At 47.0% G+C, this 18,180-nt stretch overlaps 1 protein-coding gene across 4 annotated transcripts in view; it reads right to left on the bottom strand.

Annotated features, from left to right (window-relative positions):
- Positions 1 to 18,180, bottom strand: part of CASZ1 (castor zinc finger 1) — a 416,252-nt gene that overhangs the window by 246,483 nt on the left and 151,589 nt on the right. For all 4 annotated transcript variants that reach the window (XM_061602125.1, XM_061602124.1, XM_061602129.1 and 1 more), the window contains one exon: positions 10,861 to 11,009. The gene's annotated coding sequence lies outside the window, so the exon portion shown is untranslated. The remainder of the gene's footprint in view (positions 1 to 10,860; positions 11,010 to 18,180) is intronic.

The following is an 18,180-nucleotide window of genomic DNA, read 5'->3' as shown; positions in this document are numbered from 1 at the left end:
CAAGAATTAAGGGGCTGCCTTTCAGGGTAGACTGTGCTCCAGGGCCCCTTCTGGTTAACCAACAAACATATCCTTTCAGATTTGTCTTGCTAAACTTCACAATAACCCCTGCGGATTGTAAGAACGCTTGGGAGATGGAGTGGCAGAGTCGGAACTGCTTGCTAAGGATCCTAAGCGTGCACACAAGGGCAGCACTGACCAGGAGTAGATGCTGCAATTCTCCAGTTAGCGCTGCATCAGTGTGGATGGCACCATACGGAGTACAAGGGAGCAGGTCCTATGTCTGAAAAGAGACACAGCGGAGGCCTCCGAAGGAGGCATGGTTAAACAGGAGACGTTTATTACGAGTTCATTTAAGTTACACATACTGTTATGTCAAAGGATGCACAGAAAAGGTGGGTTTTCAAGGAAGTCGTAGAAAGCTGGAGTCATGCAGGTGTTATGGGAAGCATCAGAGGAGAAAGCAGGCAAAGAATATACTTGACTCCAGGGTCATGGATAGGAATTCCGTGGCCCTCCAGAAACTGTTGGACTCCGATGCCCATCCTGGCTGGGGCTGATGGGAGATGGAGTCCCAGTAGGATCTACAGGGCCTCCACTTCCCCGTTCCTGATCTAAGTTACTGAGAAAGGATGCCTTCTCAGGAAATTCTGTTACCCCTGATGAAAAAGCGTCAGGTCACAGTGAGCGCAACAGCCATGGGAAATCCTGGCGGATCTGAGATCCCTGCCCATGGCAAACCAGCTGGACGGGCCCAAGGCCACCGATGGGACTTTGTTTTGGATCTGCTCCGTATTTCCCTCCCCATCCTCCTACTCAGACCAGCTCCATCTAGGTGCCTTTCATAAAAAGCAGAGTTTGGGCGAAACGTACAATGTTTTGCCACACAGAAGAATGCATCATCAGAAGGCAGGCAAGACAAACAGAAGGTGGTAAGCCAGCCACAGCACCAGCAGGGGATTCAACAAGATGCTTCTCCTTAAACGCACGCTGTTCCTGGGTTGCCCACAGCAGCAGAAGCTTCTCCCACATTCATTCATTGGCGATCACTCGTGGCTGAGTAAGACGCCTGTGTGTGAATTTGTTTTATGTGGGGAGATCGGTGCACCACGATCAACACACAATCTTGACAGAAAAAGGCTTTGATCCAATAGCATGGATACCATGACAATTGGAAGTCCTTTATCTGCTGCAGCCTTCATCCGCCTTCATAGCCGTTGTAACGTACACATTATTATCCTCCGCCTGTTCTGCCGTTGAGGACTTTCTTGGATCGTTCTTTGTCTGGTTCCTCTTCCCTGACCTTACCACCATGGGTGACCTTGCTGGGAGTACATGACTCCCAACGGCATCGCTCACAGGGTTCATTGGAACACACAAGACCACTCACCACTACAAGGTGACGATCCATACCCGCTTTCAGCAAGATCAACTCAGCTACTTCTAGGGACCAGCAGACCCCACACACACGCACACCGGGTCCCGGGCTCCCAGTTTCGGACTGCTTTTGATTCAAACGGCGGAGCTGAAAGATTGAGTTACAATGGCACTAAACCTTCATTACCAGCTCTTAACACAGATTACTTAGAAAAGGGGGAAGGGAAAGGGGGCACTTTAATTGCTTTTCCCCATTAGCATTTCCGGAGGAGAACACATTGATTAATCTGAAGAGGCATTCCACTGCCATTGTCTGACTCTTCTCTCTGCCCTCCCAGGCTCTGCCCAGTTAAACACGGGGCTAGCCAGTGCAATCCTTTTCCAGGGGCTATAGAGCTAAGGAGAGGGGGCTTCCCAGGGCAAGACAGCAAGAATCCTCCACATTTCCACAGAGGAAAGTGGCTGAGGGGTGTGTGTGGAAACAGACTGAAGTCATGGAGGGAAGAAAACAAGGAGAAGGAAAATCTGGTTTCACTTCCTGCAAGTTCCCTACAGAACAAACAAGGGATGAGCATCTGGATGTGCAAGGAAGTGGGTCAGTGGGTTCATAGGAAAGACAGGAAGCTGACTTAGACCAAGTCAGACCACTGCTCCATTCAGCTCAGGTTTATCCACACTGACTGGCAGCAGCTCTTAGGGGATCCAGACGAAAGTTTTTTCCCAAACCAACCTGGAGATGCCAGGGATTGAATCTTGGATCTTCTGCGTGCAAAGCTGATGCTTTAACACTGAGCTACAGACCTGCCCTTCCCTTCAGATGGGAAAGAGCAAGGCTAGCTGGGGATGGCCTAAAAGAAGTGGTTTTCAAAACGGCAGTCCCTGCTCATCAACCCTGGAGCCCCTGGGTGTCTTTTGGGGGGTGCGGTTCTTGATCCTTGAGTGCAGCTGAGGTCTGCTGGTCTAGATCAGGGATGGGGAACCCGCCCTTATGCTGTTGAACTACAACTCCCATCGTCCCTGACTCTTGGCCATGCTGGCTAGGGCTGATGGAACTTGGGAGTCCAACAGCATCTGGAAGGCCGCCGCTTCCATAACCCTGACTGAAAATTTTGCTCAGGCTGCTGGGAACCAAAGAGAAGGAGCTGCAGGCCAATTGGCCTGGGAGTGCATCATGGCTGCCTGCAGTAAGAGATTCATACACTGCTCACAACACCCTCTGGAAGAAGGTCAAGGGCACAAACTTAATAACATCGACGTATCCGACTGCCCTTCAGTTTGTCTAGAGGCCTTGTGCCTTTTAACTTATTTAGTTCAGTCTGTACAGCAGGGATGGGGAACAGCTGTGACCCCTCTGCATGTTTCTGGACTCCACCTCCCGTCATCCCTGTCCACCTGCCATGCAGCTGGAGCTGATGGGAATCGCAGGCCAACAACACAGGGTGGGGGTGGGAGACCTCTTGGCTCTCCACCCCATGTCTAGTAGTATCATTCTCACTTTGGGTGCAAGAAGGCCTGGGTTCAATTCCCAGACATGTCCATGACCCCAGGGGATGGAGGGGTTGCACCTTTAGCACAAAGAACTGAGAGGGCCTGGAGCACATGCAGATTCCACATGAAAAACAAACGATAAAACCCTGCTTGTCATTACTCTGTATTTCTTGGGAACATAACGAAAACTAAGAACAAGCAAAGCAAGCTGCCATAAAGGAAATCCTTCTCTGAATCAGATCCTCAAAGTTGATGGAAAACATCAGCATGCTGCTATCTTCAAGACAGCTGGGCTGATTTATCCCAAGTTTTTACAATGGCCCAGATTTTTATGGTTTTGTTGCAGCTTCAACTCTTTCTTCTCTTCTTTTCTTATAAAAGCAAACAAACCACTGCACAAAAATCTTAACAAAAATTAAAACTTTAAACTAGTTTAGGAAAACAACACGAGGTGTAGATGGAGCAAACGATTCTTCCAAAGCAGTCAGCCAGCATACTGATCTGCTAAAACAAAGGTTTTGGGACAGAGCCATCTTTCACATATACCCTTTAAATTTATTCATGCAAGGAGCAGAAAAGGACACGGACACACGGGCACACACACAGGTGAGTTTGGGTTTGTTTTTGTTTTGCTTTCATCAACAGATTCCTTGGAATTGCACTTTTAATAGGGCTCTGTGTCTGAGAAATGCATCTTGCACATTTCCCTCTCACTGATCCAAATGAGGGACTGTTCAAATTTTAAAATACTAACTGGGGGGGGGGGAACAGCCTTGCATCCTAAAGACTCACTTTCATTTTTTTTCCAAATTTGGGTCCAAAAATTGCTTGTGTTCAATTAGCAAGAGAGCCAGTGTGGCGTAGTGGTTAGAGTGTTGGACTACGACCTGGGAGACCAGGGTTCGATTCCCCAGACAGCCACGAAGCTCACTGGGTGAGCTTGGGCCAGTCACTGCCTCTCAGCCTCAGAGGAAGGCAATGGCAAACCCCCTCTGAATACCGCTTACCATGAAAACCCTATTCGTAGGGTCACCATAAGTCAGAATCAACTTGAAGGCAGTCCATCATCATCATAATCAATTAGCAAAATATATGATTCTGTTTTGGGGGAGGGTGGGGAATAGGATGGTCCTGGGAAAGATGAACCAATGTCTGAGTATAAAGGAGTTTTAGATGTTCATGAAGAAGACCGGCCCCATGCTAACAGTTCAGGTCAGTTGTGCACTGTATTCTGAATGGGTAAAGTTAACTGCCTCCACAAGACTTTTTGTTGTTTTTGATGCCACAGACTAATACATCCACCCCTCTGGAAATTATAATCCATTCTACTGAGGGACACTTGAAGAACCTGGATTCGCTTTGCAAATTCCCAGACAAAGTGACCTGATCTGCACTTCTCAGACTAATGTGTAGATAGGAACAGAGCTATCCTAAACAAATTTCACACTTCTCTGAATGCTGTGACACAGTTCTTGGAAGCTTCAAAACATAAAAATGGGCATCTAAATCTGGATATTGAGACAAAATGGCACATCTGATGTTGAGAGAAAAACGAATATATATTAAAATACTATTTAAATACAGGTTTTCAATTTGCAGATTAATGTGGAAAGGCACGAGACAAAGCCCTCCTGGATCAGACCAGAGGCCTATTGTCCAACATCCTGTTTCCCAGAGCGGACAACCAGACACTTCTGGGAATCCACAAGATCCTGATCCCCTGATATTCAGAGCCATAGATTTGATTTGCTTTTCTAAAATAAATTGTCTAGACCTTGTGGGCAGAATTGGAATATTACAAAAAAGGATCCAGCGTGTAGCCCTGGACACACCCCAGAACATTCAGAGGAAGATGGGAAGCTGCTTATACTGGGTCAGGTGACTGATCCCTCCTAGGGCAATACTGTCCCCACTGATTGGCAGTACGTTTTCAGGCAGATAAAACTGCCATGAATCCCATTGTTCAACTATGCCCTATGTAAAGACACACGAAAAAACATGAAAAAGTGGCACAGACAGAAAATAGATGGATTCATCCATCCCAAGATCTATTTGGGGAAGAGCCATGGCTCAGTGGTAAGAGCACCTGCTTTGTATGCAGAAGGTCCCGGGTTCATTTATTCTATAGTTGGATACCTGCACTGAGCAGGGGGTTGGACTCAATGGCCTTATATGCCCCTTCAAACTCTGCTATTCTGTGATTCAATCACCAGTGGCATCTCCAGGTAGCACTGGAAAAAGACTCCTTGTCCGGGACTCAGGGGAGTCAGTGTAGACCACGCTGAGCTAAATGGACCAACGGTCTGACACAGCACAGGACAGCTGCCTCTGTTCCTACACCACATCCGTAGGGTGTAAATCAAACATTGTGTTTGGGTGGCATCCATGCAAGCTCAAGACACAGTTGAGAAAAGTATGCAAGTTCATTTAAATCAGGGTGGTGAACCTGTAGCCCTCCAGGCATTGTTGGACTACAAGTGGCATCATCATCCCTGAATGTCAGCCATGCTGGCTGGGGGGCTGATGGGAGTTGGAGCAACATCTTTAGGGACACAGGTTCCCCACTCCTGATTTAAATAGCTGGGTTGCATAGCAGTAGACGTGGGTGAGCTTAATTCTCCCATTCTTTCCCGATTGCCACTCCTGATGGGAGCTGGAGTCCAACAACACTGGTTACCCCACTCTACCCAATCCAAACACCCAATAAAATGTTCTAGGCCAGGTGTGAGGGGAACCTTTGGCTCTCCAGAAGTTGCTGAACTTCAGCTGCCATCATCCCTACATGGAATGCATTGGAATTACTTTTTAATATGCTTCTACAGCTTTTTTTAAAAAGATGTTAAAGATGTTTTAATATGTTTTAAGGATGTTTTATTGCAATATATTTTAAAGTATGTTTTTATGATCTTTTAGAGTGTTTTAATGCTTTTGTTTGCCACCCTGGGCTCCTACTAGGGAAAGGGTGGGATATAAATCTAATAAATAAATAAACAAACAAATCCAATCAATCAATCAACCCCTGGCCATTATGATGCTTGCTGGGCCAGATGAGGGTTGTAGTTCAGCAACACCTAGAGGGCCAACGTCTTCCCACACATGATTTAGACCCTTGTTATGGAATCAGGCAGTCTGTGTCTCCATTTGACAATCCAACCATCAAAACGGAGAGCTATAGCCAAGACCAGTCCATTCCTGAGCAATTCTGTTTTCAGCCACTGAACTCATTACTAGCATGAAATCAGGCCTCTTACATCACAGCAATTGAAGGCTCATCCTTGCTTTTTTATTTTGAAATAGCTCAGGCAACTATTCAATACACAATCAAATACCAGGTAATAATGTCTGTGGGAAGGAGAGAATCTATAGATAAGTTTCCTGGAACACACCTGTGCAATTTGCATGACACAAAATCTAGGGCAGGCACAGAATCCAGGGGAAAAAAACAAAAACAGAGCTTTCACTTGTTCTTCTGAAACCATTTTTCTAGTCTTCATGGGTCAAACTGGAACATTTTAGGAACAAAATATGGACTCTGATGGGCCCTCCACACATTTTGGGACACTCCTGGGAACCCATTATACAGGGTTAGAGCACTGATCTATTAGGCCAGGGACAGGGAACCAGAGGCCCTCCAGATGTTGCTAGACTCCAAGTCCCATCAGCTAGCAAAGCCAATGCTCGGGGCTGATGGAGCTGGGAGTCAACAACATCTGGAGAGCCAAAGGTCCTGCACCCCTGACCTAGCACAGTATAGTCTACACTGACTGGCAGAGGCTCTCCAGGGTTTCAGAGCAGAGGTCTTTCTCAGCCCTATCTGAAGTTGTCAAGAGATTTAACTTGGGAACTGTTGCAGGCAAAGACTGAGATCTGCTACCAAGCAAAAGTCCTTCTTCAAGTGTTCTAGGCGCACTTTTGGAAGCACTGATGTCCAGACCAGCCCATGCAACAGAAAAGGATCTGGTCTCTCCTACTCAAGGGGAGCGGCAAAAGGCCCCGTTCTTTACATGGTCTGGATCTAACGGGGCACAGCAACTGAATAATCACAGGGTCTTCATGAATCTGTCGCCTGCTCTTCCTTTCCGTTGGCAGCCTTTGCCTCCCTCTGCTTAGCTCTCTGTAGCCGTCAACCAAACATCTGATTGAAGGCCTGAGGGAGGGAGTTTAGAACTGTCTGGTCTGGTTAGGAGTGAAGGTCACTGATCCAATACAGACCAGAGATGCGGAAAAACAGGGGAGGGGAATTATTTTTTAAAAGATGGAGGGAGGGCGCCTGCTCAAAGGAAGAGCCTGCAGTGAAGAGCTAAGATGTGTCTGGAACACAGTTTCACACTCCAAGACCCAAGGGCTGTTGCCAGCCCCGTCCTTCATGCTTGCATCTTGTCACACTAGAGGTCAGCTCTCCCAAGCGCTCCTGGAGAGCTGAGCTGATCCATATGGCAGGCAATATGTTAACAATATAGATCGGCCAAACGGCTGGAACCTGAGCAGATGGAAGAGCCAAGGCAGCTTCCCGCCCAGAGAGGCTGTTCGCTTTTTGCTTCACCCGCCTCCCGTGTAGCCACGCCCAAAGAGAAAAAGGTGGAGGGCAGACAGAGCCTGAGCAACTCTGCGAGGAAAAAGTGCCTGCCTGGGCAAACCAAGGGTGGGTCCGAAGCAAGGACCTCCCACAAAACTTCAGCTGAGAACATTCCACGATGTGGCCAGCAGACAGATTCGAGGTACTGGGGTGGACAAAGCAAAATGACCCCGTAACAACCACCCCACTCTGAGTTGCATCCAATTAAGTCCCACGAAAATGCAGGGACCCAAGTTGGCCATGTCCTAAAATTTCAGTGGGTCTACTCTGAGTGGGACTAATGTTGGAGACAACCTTTTGGTTTTCTACAGTGCATGGCAAGGGTTCAGAGCACATTACATATGTGAGTAATCCTTACAATACCCCAGAATGGTATTTAGGGAGGAGGAATAGAGCTCAGTGGTGGAGAATCTCCTTTGCATGCAGAAGGTCCCAGCTCCAGTCTCCAATGGCATCTTCAGGTAGGGCTTGAAAAGATTCCCTGTTTGAAACCCTGGAGAGCTGCTGCCAATCAGTGTAGACAATACTGAGCTACATGGACCAATGGTCTGTCTCAATCTAGGGCAGCTTCCTCTGTTTCTACGGCAGACCAACATCATCATCATCCCCATGATGCAATTATCTCAACTGCAAGGAAAACAGAGTGACTGTGTGGCCTAGTGGGAGCTGAACTCAAATTTTCCTGGTTTCCAGTTTGCACGCTGAGCTATGAAGATACTGGTGCACAATGTGCTATCTCACCTCAGCCAAAAACTCACTCTCTGGAGTTTGAGGGAATCTGCTGTGCTCCCCAACAAATTTCATGCGAAACAGTTATGGGCCCCAATGTGGCCTCTTTGACTTTACTGCCTTTTTCCTATGACAACTCAACTGCTGCAGGACAAGCCAGGGTATCAGCACCATCTACTAACGGATGCAGTTAGTTATTTTTTTGGTAAACCACTTACAGGTTTTATTACACTCAAGTTGCATATACATTTTGTTAAATGAAAACATAAATAAAAGCAGTCAGCTGCTACTCGCAAACAACTGTCGTACATGGTGCCCATGACAATTGCTTTGATTTCCAAAATGTGCCCATTGACCCAAAAAGGCTTGGCGTTTCCCAGTGTAGTTGGCAGGCTGGGGCTGATGGGAGTGACATCTGGAGCCCAATGACATCTGGAGGGCCAGAAGTTTCCCACCTCGGGTCTAGCTCTTAAAAAAAAAGACCATCTAAGATAATGACTAACACAACATCTTGCAGCAGGAAGTTCCAAGTGAATTACTTATGGGATAAAGAAGAGCTTCCCTTTTTACCTGTCACTATTCTTTGTTTTATTTAAAAGTATTTATAAACCGCTTAATTGTTGTTGTTTTTAAAAAACTCTGTAAGTGGCATTCAACATAAAAACAAACAATGCCATTAAAAGAATGATACAACCTAAGACCAATAAAAACCACACCATAAAAGCATAAAAAAAGCAAAATAAAAACAGGATTTCAGAAGATTCAAATGCATAAAAGAGAGTCCAATCTTATGGGTCAAGGAAAGCCTGGGCAAAAAAATATATCACAGGACCCTGTCCTATAATCTTGTGCCAGGAAAGAACCTCCATCTTTCCAAACAAATCACCCAAAGATTGCAGTCTAAGACAGAAGCAATGGACCAAATGCTCACTCACTCCAGAACTGTTTGCTGTCCAAAGACACAGGGAATTGGGGGGGGGCGGCAGGGGGAGGGTGTTGAAATGTCCTGCCCAAGGAACTGGAAGCTTTACCGCTCAACAGCACGCATTCCTTAGCCACAGGGTTTATCTATGATAGAAATAAGCTTCATTCCCAAAGAACTCTGGGTATTGCAGTTCTGCAAGGTAACAAGTAGAGAATTCCTTTGCACTCTCACAAAACTACAGTCCCTGCAGCCATGAGAGTCCATCTGATTTAAAAACTGGGGGGGGGGGACAAGCTAGACATAATGCTAATCGGGAGGCAGCCACTGAAAATTTCTACGGTGCATCTGTCCGTTTATCTTGGAACATTTAGACCTTTCTGAATTAAGATTCCTCCAAGGCGCTCAGAGTGCATCAAGTGTAAAAGAATAAAATAGCCCCCCCCCCAAAAAAAAACTGACGGAGAAGAATTCACAGAACAAAGTCTACAAAAATAGCTCATAAAATCAGTAGTCAAAGATCCCCATAGCTCAACAATACTGCCTGCCTAACCTCCCTCCCCCGAAACAGACACCTGCTCCCCACTCTCCTTCCCCCTTCTCCCTGATGTCTAAATAGAACATAAGCCATGTCCTGGTGTGACAACTTGATATGTTCTTCCTGTGCAGCAAAAGCAAGCAATGGGAGTGGGGAGGAAACACAGAATGCTGTGATGTCAAGACATGCTCCACCAAGGGTGGGGCGGCAGAGCTAGATGCAGGGCTTTCAGCAGCAGCCGCATGCTGCAGTTTGGGGCTCTTGGTTAAGTGCTAGGGCCGGCCCTATCATTAGGCAGAGTGAGGCAGCAGATACTGGTGGCAATAGTGGAGGAGAATGGCAGCAAGATGTTGGCAAGCCAGAGCAGTAGTCTGCCGGTTGCCCCCTAAGCCAGTCTACTGGCCCCAGATGTCAGGGAAGATCCTAAGCCTTAAGATTCAGTTGCCAGTCTGGACAGCTTTTGTACATGGAGCAGGAAGGGGGCACTATTGGGTCCTTTGCCTCAGGCAGCAAAATGACTTGGGCCAGCCCTGGCTAGCAGAGATGCAGCCACAGACTCTGTACATGATTTACAGCAATGCAAGGATTCCATTTTTCAAGCCTTACCCAGAGTAGACCTAGTGAAGTTGATGGGCATAACTAACTTAGGTTCATTAATTTCAGTGGGGCTGCTCTGAGTAGGACTTACTTGGAGACAACCCCGTTTATTTATTGGGGGTTGTACACAGTACTAGTCTTCCTCAGCGCAGACCCAATGAAATCACCTGACATGATTAACTCATTTTCATTTCATTGCAGTGGGCCTACTCTGAGTAAAACTTAGCTGGACACAACCCTGAATTTCCTATCCGCCCTTCATCATCAGTTAACCAGTTAAAGCAATTTACATCAGAAGAATAGGGCAGAATCCTAAAAATGTATATCCACCCAGCAAAAGCAAGGGTAAAGAGGTGAGCTTCCAGCGAATGGCAAGAGCTATACAATGAAGGTCCCAGATACACCTCTGTGGGGAAGGAATTGAACAGCACACAAGGCGGAACACATGTACATACTGTAGGCTGTTTTGAGTCCTCCAAGATTTATCCATGTTGGGCAACACCAAAACTTCCCTTGAGCAGCTTTTGTTTGTACACAGGGAATACATCTGAACAGGGCTTCAACAGAAGAAGGGTTGCTGATATACAACAGAGGCTTGAGCCTCAGGATTTGACTGTAAGACAAAGGAGGTACCTTGTATCCAGAGTCCACTGGGTTTGAAGTCCATTCCAAATCACACGTTAAAGGAGGTGTGTCAGGATCAATAACCCCTCCCAGGGTGCTTCAGGACACTGTTTGAGTCTGATACTTGAGTTCCCTATGCTCGATGGCGTCTCTTTGCCCTAAGGAAAGAGGAGGAAATTATTTTAAATCATTGTTCTTCAGTGAATTTACAACCCACTTTTTGAGAGCAGTCTCCACAAAGCAGCTTACAAGTACGTATAAAAATTGCAAAGCAGCTTACAAGTATTTATAAAAATTGCAATTCCAAAATACAGTATTTTAAAAAGAATCCAGTCCTTGGTAATACTAATGCCTACAAAATCACAAAACCAACAATAAATTCACCCAGGCTACAACATATACCACCAATTTATAAACCCCAATTTACATTAAGCAACAAAAGCCTTGAGAGCCACTTAAATGTTGCAAGAGATGGTGCCTGCCGAATCAGAAAGTGTTCCATTTGTGTGGGAAATTATCTGATGCCCTATAGCAGGAGTGGGGGACCCTTTGGCCATCCAGACGTTGTTCAACTACAACTCCCATCAGCCCCAGCAAGCATGGCCAATGGCCAGGGAGGATGGGAGTTGTAGTTCAGCAACATCTGGAGGGCCAAAGGTTCCCCCATACTTGGCCTAATATTGTATTTGCAATTGGCATCCATTCCTAGTTATTAATGAACTTAAGAAATCAGAAAATTTCAACAAAAGCGCTGGAAAAAAATCTCTTTGCAGAATTTTCCCCCTGCTTCCACATCACCGTTGAGAGCCCTGGAAATATCAGGGTTCTAAATCACGAGGGAGGCCTAGTGGAAAATCATTGCTTCCAAGGAATTTCTTCCTACTTTGCATCCCTGTTGCCATGTTCACAGCTCCCCACCCCAACAACCCTCCTCAATTTTAAGGGTCTGGTGGTGGAGGGAATAGTTAGGAAGCAACACCAGAAGTCAGCTTCAACCCTAGAACAAGGAGAGGGGGAAATGCTCAAGAGAATACAAGCATTTCCCGAACACCACCATGGGATTTTCTTTCCTTTTTTTTCCAGGAAAAGAAACAGAAAAGGGGGAAAAAAAGACACATGCCACTGGGTTGTCATGATTAATTTGCAATAGGTGTCAGGCCAAAGAAAACTCCACCCGAAGAAGTCTAACCTCTGCAACCAGCAACCTCCTTTGTGTCAATTTAAGCAAATATTGTGGCGTTTCCATGGCAATCGTGTTTTGAATATCCACAACACTCATTTTTTTCTTTTCTTTTTTTTACAAAAAGGGCTTTTCCTGTTTGTGTTCTGGTTATAAAACCTGTAAATATTTTCTGCCTTGCTGCACGTATCCTTCAGCAATTAATTGTTTGGTGGTTGTTTTTTTAAGTAAAGGAGAAAAAAGGGAAAACAAGTCATTTTCTCCCTTCCACCCGTGTCAAACTTAAAGATACTCCCATTTGGGAAATTCTCAAGGAACCCAACTACAAAGCGTTGGGCTTTTTTGGCCCACCTGACCTGGAAAAACGGCAAGAGTCCTAACTGTTTCGTTGATGACAGACCAGGAAAAGCTTTTATGCTTCAGCCCAAAACGCACAGCTAACCCTAAGCAGCCCTCAAGCACGGTTGCTAGAAAACGGCACTAGGGGAGAGGTGCTGTTGTGGTGCCCTGGGCTTCACGTTGGGGCATCTGGCTGGCACTGCGAGAACAGCATGCTGGACTAGAAGGGGCCCCTTTGGCTTGATCCAGCAGCAGGGCTCTCCTGACGTCTTATGGCTCTCTAAGGTCTCTGCTTTGGACCTTCAAGCATGGAAAGCAGGTGGTCTCCCACTGAGCAACACTACTTGCCCAAGAAGGAAGCTGCCATAGGGCAGACCAGATGACAGGTTGTCTCCAGTGCTATTTCTACTTAGACCCACTGACGTTAATGGACATGGCATGCTTAGGTCTGTTAATTTCAATGGGTCTACTCTGAGTAGGGCTTGGTTGGCTACAACCCTGTTGGTCCAACCACCCTGGGACTGACTGCCCTTCCCCAATCTGAAGCACTTCAGATGCTGGGGCGATAACATGCCCGGCCATTGCCTGTGCTGGCTGGAGCTGATGGGAGTTGGAATCCAAAACATCTGGAGGACACCAGGTTGGGGAAGGGCGGTCTACTCTGACATTCAACAGCTCTCTGGGGTCTCATTCGAGAGGCCTTTCCCATCACCTAATACTTGGGGGGGGGTCATTGCTTCAAACCGGATATGCAAAGGATTGGACCTTGGCCTGTCTGCACCCAACCACCACTGCCACTACCCTTCGCCCCATTCTCCCAGGAGGCACAGAAAAGAAGGGGTTGCTGTGAGCGCATCGCTTCTGGTCATCAGCTTGTGTTTTCATGGACATACGTGTGCATTACTCGAAGGTAAAAAGCCCTTTGACTTTCCACAGTTCATTCTGAGCTTTCAAACATTGTGGCTCCTGGACAAACAGTCCTGTTGGATGATATAGCATGAGAGACCCTTGCCCAGCAATCCCTTGAGCTCACCATTCGGCAAGGGTGGGGCAAATCTGGTGTGCTAAGCCCGCTGACAGATTTATAATTCCCTGGGTGGTTTGGGTGGGTGGGGAAGTAACAATGAACCCAACGTTTTAGGATGCCAGGGCAGGTAACAGCCATTTCCCCACATGTTGAAAAGCACCTCTCTTGCACTTTGTGTGCTCCTTGCGAATGTTCTGCACGCAGGATGGAAAGCTGAGTGGTTAAAGCATCTGCCTTGCAAGCAGAAGGTGCCAGGTTCAGTCCCCAGCATCTCCGGGCTGGGAATGTCCCCTGCCTTAAACCCTGCCAGTCAGTGTAGACACTACTGAGCTGGATGCACCAGCGAGTCTGACTCAGTATAAGGTAGCTTCCCATATTCCTAAAGCCAGCCATATCGCACCCGAATGAGCAAGGCAGCCAAAGGAGGATCACATGAAATTTTGGGCATGACAGCACCACCTTGCCTCCTGGGAGACATTCCTGGCCTTCTCATCTGCCCTAGGATTCCACCAGCAGCAAGGCAGCAGTTAAAAAATAAAATAAAATCTGAATTTCCTGGCTGTAATGGGCTGGCGCCAGGCTCTAAACATTAGCCTAATGTGTTAACTTTGGGGAAGTCTAGTTTCCTTTGGGATTTTAACATTCTCTGGAAATGTCATATCATCCAACAGGACTGTTTGTCCAGGAGCCACAAAGTTTGAAAGCTCAGAACGAACTGTGGAAAGTCAAAGGGCTTTACCTTCGAGGAATGCACACGTATGTCCATGAAAACGCAAACAGATCACACACTTTTGCTCCAGATTTATTCATCTGGACAGAAAGCACTACCCCTTTATCCTTTTGATGACACCATCATCTCAAGGCCACAATCAGCCAGATCGAAGAGTGTGTAATGTATCACGCAGACTCAAGAGCACTTTCAGGGAACATTTGGGCCAAATTCACACCCACACAGTCCTGACAACCCTCGGCACACTGTTTCCTTCTCCCCCATTTGATTTGCAATTACGTGAAGATTCCAGAACACCCAGAAGGAGCTGGTCACGCCAAATACGTTTGCCATGTGGGTCAGCCCCCTACCCAGCCCCTCTCGCTGCTGGCACGTCCCTCTTTTGCTTGTGTGAACTGAACCTTAGAACGGGGCAAGCGCAAAGCTGCCCAATCTCTCACAGTGGATGCAGGACTGAAAGAAGGGAAGGAGCATGCTTTGTGCCGAGTCAGACCCTTGGTTCATCTGGCTTAGCATCATCTACACTGATGGGCAGCCGCTCTCCAGGTTGCAGGCAGGGAGTCTCTCTCCCAGCCCTACCAGGGATCGAACCTGGGACCTTCTGCATGCAAGGCAGACGCTCTGCCGCTGAGCTACGGCCCTTCCCTTCAGGCACAAGGGACACATGCCATAATGAGTCAGACCACTGGTCCATCTAGCTCAGTAGTGTCTACACTGATTGGCAGCAGCTCCCCAGAGTTTCAGAAGTCTCTGGTAGCCCTACCTGGAAATGCCATTGGAGATTGAACTCAGGACCTTCTGCACCCAAAGCAGGCGCTCTGCCACTGAACGATGACCCTTTGTGAAGGACAGTTGTCTCTTTCCTAATCGCCTTTCTTAGATTAGTCAAGCAATAAGGGGAAGGGGCGAGGGTGATCATGTCAAAACCTCTACGAGCAAGTTTACTCTGGCCTGGCTCTGCCTTTCCAAAGACACTGGGGAGGAAGAAACTTGGTGCAAGAGCAGGGTTTACTGTACCCCCTGTGCTGTCCTGGGTGGGAACGGCTCTCTTACAGAAGACAAACAGACCGGCCTACAGCAGAATTAAAGAAAGAGTGGGTGGGGGGAGAAGAGGAAGCCGATCCTGTCGGTTGAGGAGAGCCTGAGCTGTTGTTCAGTTATTTGTTAGGTTGGCATGAAATCACCTTGGTAATATTCAGAAGGGAGACCGGCAAGAAGGCTTGTAATAACTCACACAACCCCAAGTCTAAACAAGATGTCAAACGAGGACAATGCACGCTTGGCTTTTAAAAAAAAAAAAGCTTTTTCAGGAGGGTGTGTGTTGTGTGCGATATCTACATCAGTATTGTATTATCAATTTGATAATCGGACGCAAAACTCTTGGTGCGGGTTCCCCCCCCCCCAAGGCTAATATATGCATCAGTTGCCAGGGTGGGGCCCAGAAGGCCTTGGTGCTGGGTCTTTTCTGTCAGACCCCACAACACCCCCTCACCTCCATTCTTAAAAGTTAAATAGTTTTCGCTTTACTCAGTGGGCAGACTGCAAAGCACAGTAGCACTACCTTTTTCTTCTCCTTTGCCTAGAGGAAAACTAAGCCCTGACCGGGAGAGCCAGAGTTCGCTTTCCTTCTCTCCGTAAACCTAAAACCTGCACCTTTGCCTATGAGCTTAGGCCATTTTATGCCAATTTGTGCCATGGAACCTGTGCCTGAATTGTTGATGTACCAAGCAACACTCTTGGTGTACAACTCTTTGGTAAGGTTTTCAGAATGCTGGGTGGGACTCGCTACCAACACAAAACGTACTTTTTTAAAAAAAAGAAAGAAGGAAAAAGGTTAGACAAATGCACGGTAGGAGGAGAGAATCATCAGTGGCTGTTAGCCACAAAAGCTACCTGAGCACAGAAAAACAGGGAACTTCAGCAAGCCAGATGCCAAAGACAAGAAAGTGGGGAAGGCTATTACCTTCACACTCCGCTTTTAAGCACTTGGAGATGCCAGGAACAAGAACAGGAAACCCTCAGCTCTGCATGAGACTGCGTTGTGAGGCGAGCTATGAGAACTGCACTTTGGAGCATATTCCAGGGCAGGAAAGTGTGTTCAGGTGCTGGACTAGCCCTGCCCATCCAGGCTGGCCACTGGCCTCTCCTGAACAGGAAGGACTATCATAAGAGGGGTAGGGTGGGACCCTCCATGGGCAAAACAGTCTTCCAGGCTCCGGGGGTGTTTTGGTTTGTTGCTTACCCCAGCCTGGCCTCCTAAACTTGACCCCCCCAAGCTACAATTTCTCCCCCCACACACACACAGTCTCTGGATCCTGATGGCAAGCCCTTCAGAGACATCTGGCTTGGACTAGATCAGATGTGGGGAATCTTTGGCCCTCCAGAAGTCACTAAACAGCAGCGCCCATTATCCCTGGCCATTAGCCATGCTTGCTGGTGCTGATGGGGACTGTAGTTCAGCAACATCTGCAGGGCCAAACGTTCTTCACATCTGGATCAGACAGACCAGGCTTCCTCAACTATCTCACTGTACCTCAACCAGGTACCCTCTGATGTTAATGGAGTCCAACTCTCCAGATGTTGCTGGACACCACTGGCCATGCTCCCTGGGGCTGATGGAAGCTGGAGTCCATCCTCTGACGGGAACCAGGTTGGGGTTGAGTGAGACAGGCACTCATCCGATCCAGCAGGGCATTTAGAAGAGCCAAAGTATAGGCATGTTCTTAGACTAAAGGGTCGCAGACTCTAGCATTCCAAAGTGGCCAGTCAAATGGCTCTGAGACACTCACAAGCAGAATATGAAGGACAGAGACATTTTAAGAAGGGGGGGTCAACTTTACCACCTCACAATCAAAGGTGTCCATCACCAAAAGCTTTTGTTTTCCCCTGTTTTGATAAAAAAAATTGACAGATCTATTACCCATAAAGTTATCTCACCTAAGGATAGCAAACAATATGGTGCCCTCCAGATCTTTTTGCGCTACAATTCTCACCATCCCTGATCATTGCTCATGCTGGCTGGGGCTGATGGGAGTTGCAGTCCAACAACTTCTGGAGGACATAACGTTGGTTACCCCTGCTCTAAGTCTTTGAAGAAGCCATCTGTGCTACAGGGCATTTATAACATGTCGTGGCAACAAATTGTGCAAACACAATTATGCACAGCGTGAAAGAAATAGTTAGCCAAAAGTTAACTTTTCCCAGGAATTTTGGGCATGAGAAGCACCCCTTCTGAGTGCTCTAACATGTATCAATGTATGTAATTCTTCATGCTCTTCTAAATCTTTTTAAAAGGAGAGAGAGTTTCAGCTCTTGACATTGAGAGCCATGATCATCTCCATGTATTGGAGCATTTGCAAACACTGTTCACCACAACAAAAATGCCGGGGGGCGAGGGGAATAGCAAAAGTAAACCACAACTGAAAAAATAAAATGATCCATGGTTTGTATCTCATGGTAGCCCTACTCAGAATAGACCTATAGAAATTAATGAGCCTGCGTTAGTCATGTCCATTAACTTCAGTGGGTCTACCCTGAGTAGGACTACCACTGAATGCAACCCCATGTGTCCAGAAACTTTCCAAAGAGCTGCGTGCTTTGAAGGCGTAAATATTGGCACGCCAGTTGGTTTCTGATTAAATATCGAATGATGGAAACGCCTTGCAGATAAGATGATAAAAAATACCAAGTTCCTGGGAACCAATGACTCCGTGATGCTTCTAAACAAAATACTGTCTTGTTTGTATCAACCTTTCCCAGCCTGGATGTTGTTAGACTACAGCTCCTATCAGCCTCAGAAATGACAGCCCACGGTCAAGGAAATGGGAGCTGTAGTGCAAAACATCTGTAGGGCATAAGGCACAAGCATTTGTAAGCCACAGGACCTTTAGGGCTATCTCTGCATCTAGTCTTCCGGAAAAAAATTCTTCCCACAGTTTTGTCCAGCTTAGAGTCTCTTATTTCTAGCTTAGTTTGGGCCACTATCCTGAAAGCGAAAGTGTACTCTCCCAAAAACAAACAAAAACGTGAGCCTAGAAATTGGATAAGATCAGT

The sequence above is a fragment of the Rhineura floridana genome, chromosome 18, assembly GCF_030035675.1.
Source record: "Rhineura floridana isolate rRhiFlo1 chromosome 18, rRhiFlo1.hap2, whole genome shotgun sequence".
NCBI lineage: Eukaryota > Metazoa > Chordata > Lepidosauria > Squamata > Rhineuridae > Rhineura > Rhineura floridana.
This window is presented reverse-complemented; position numbering and strand designations above follow the sequence as displayed.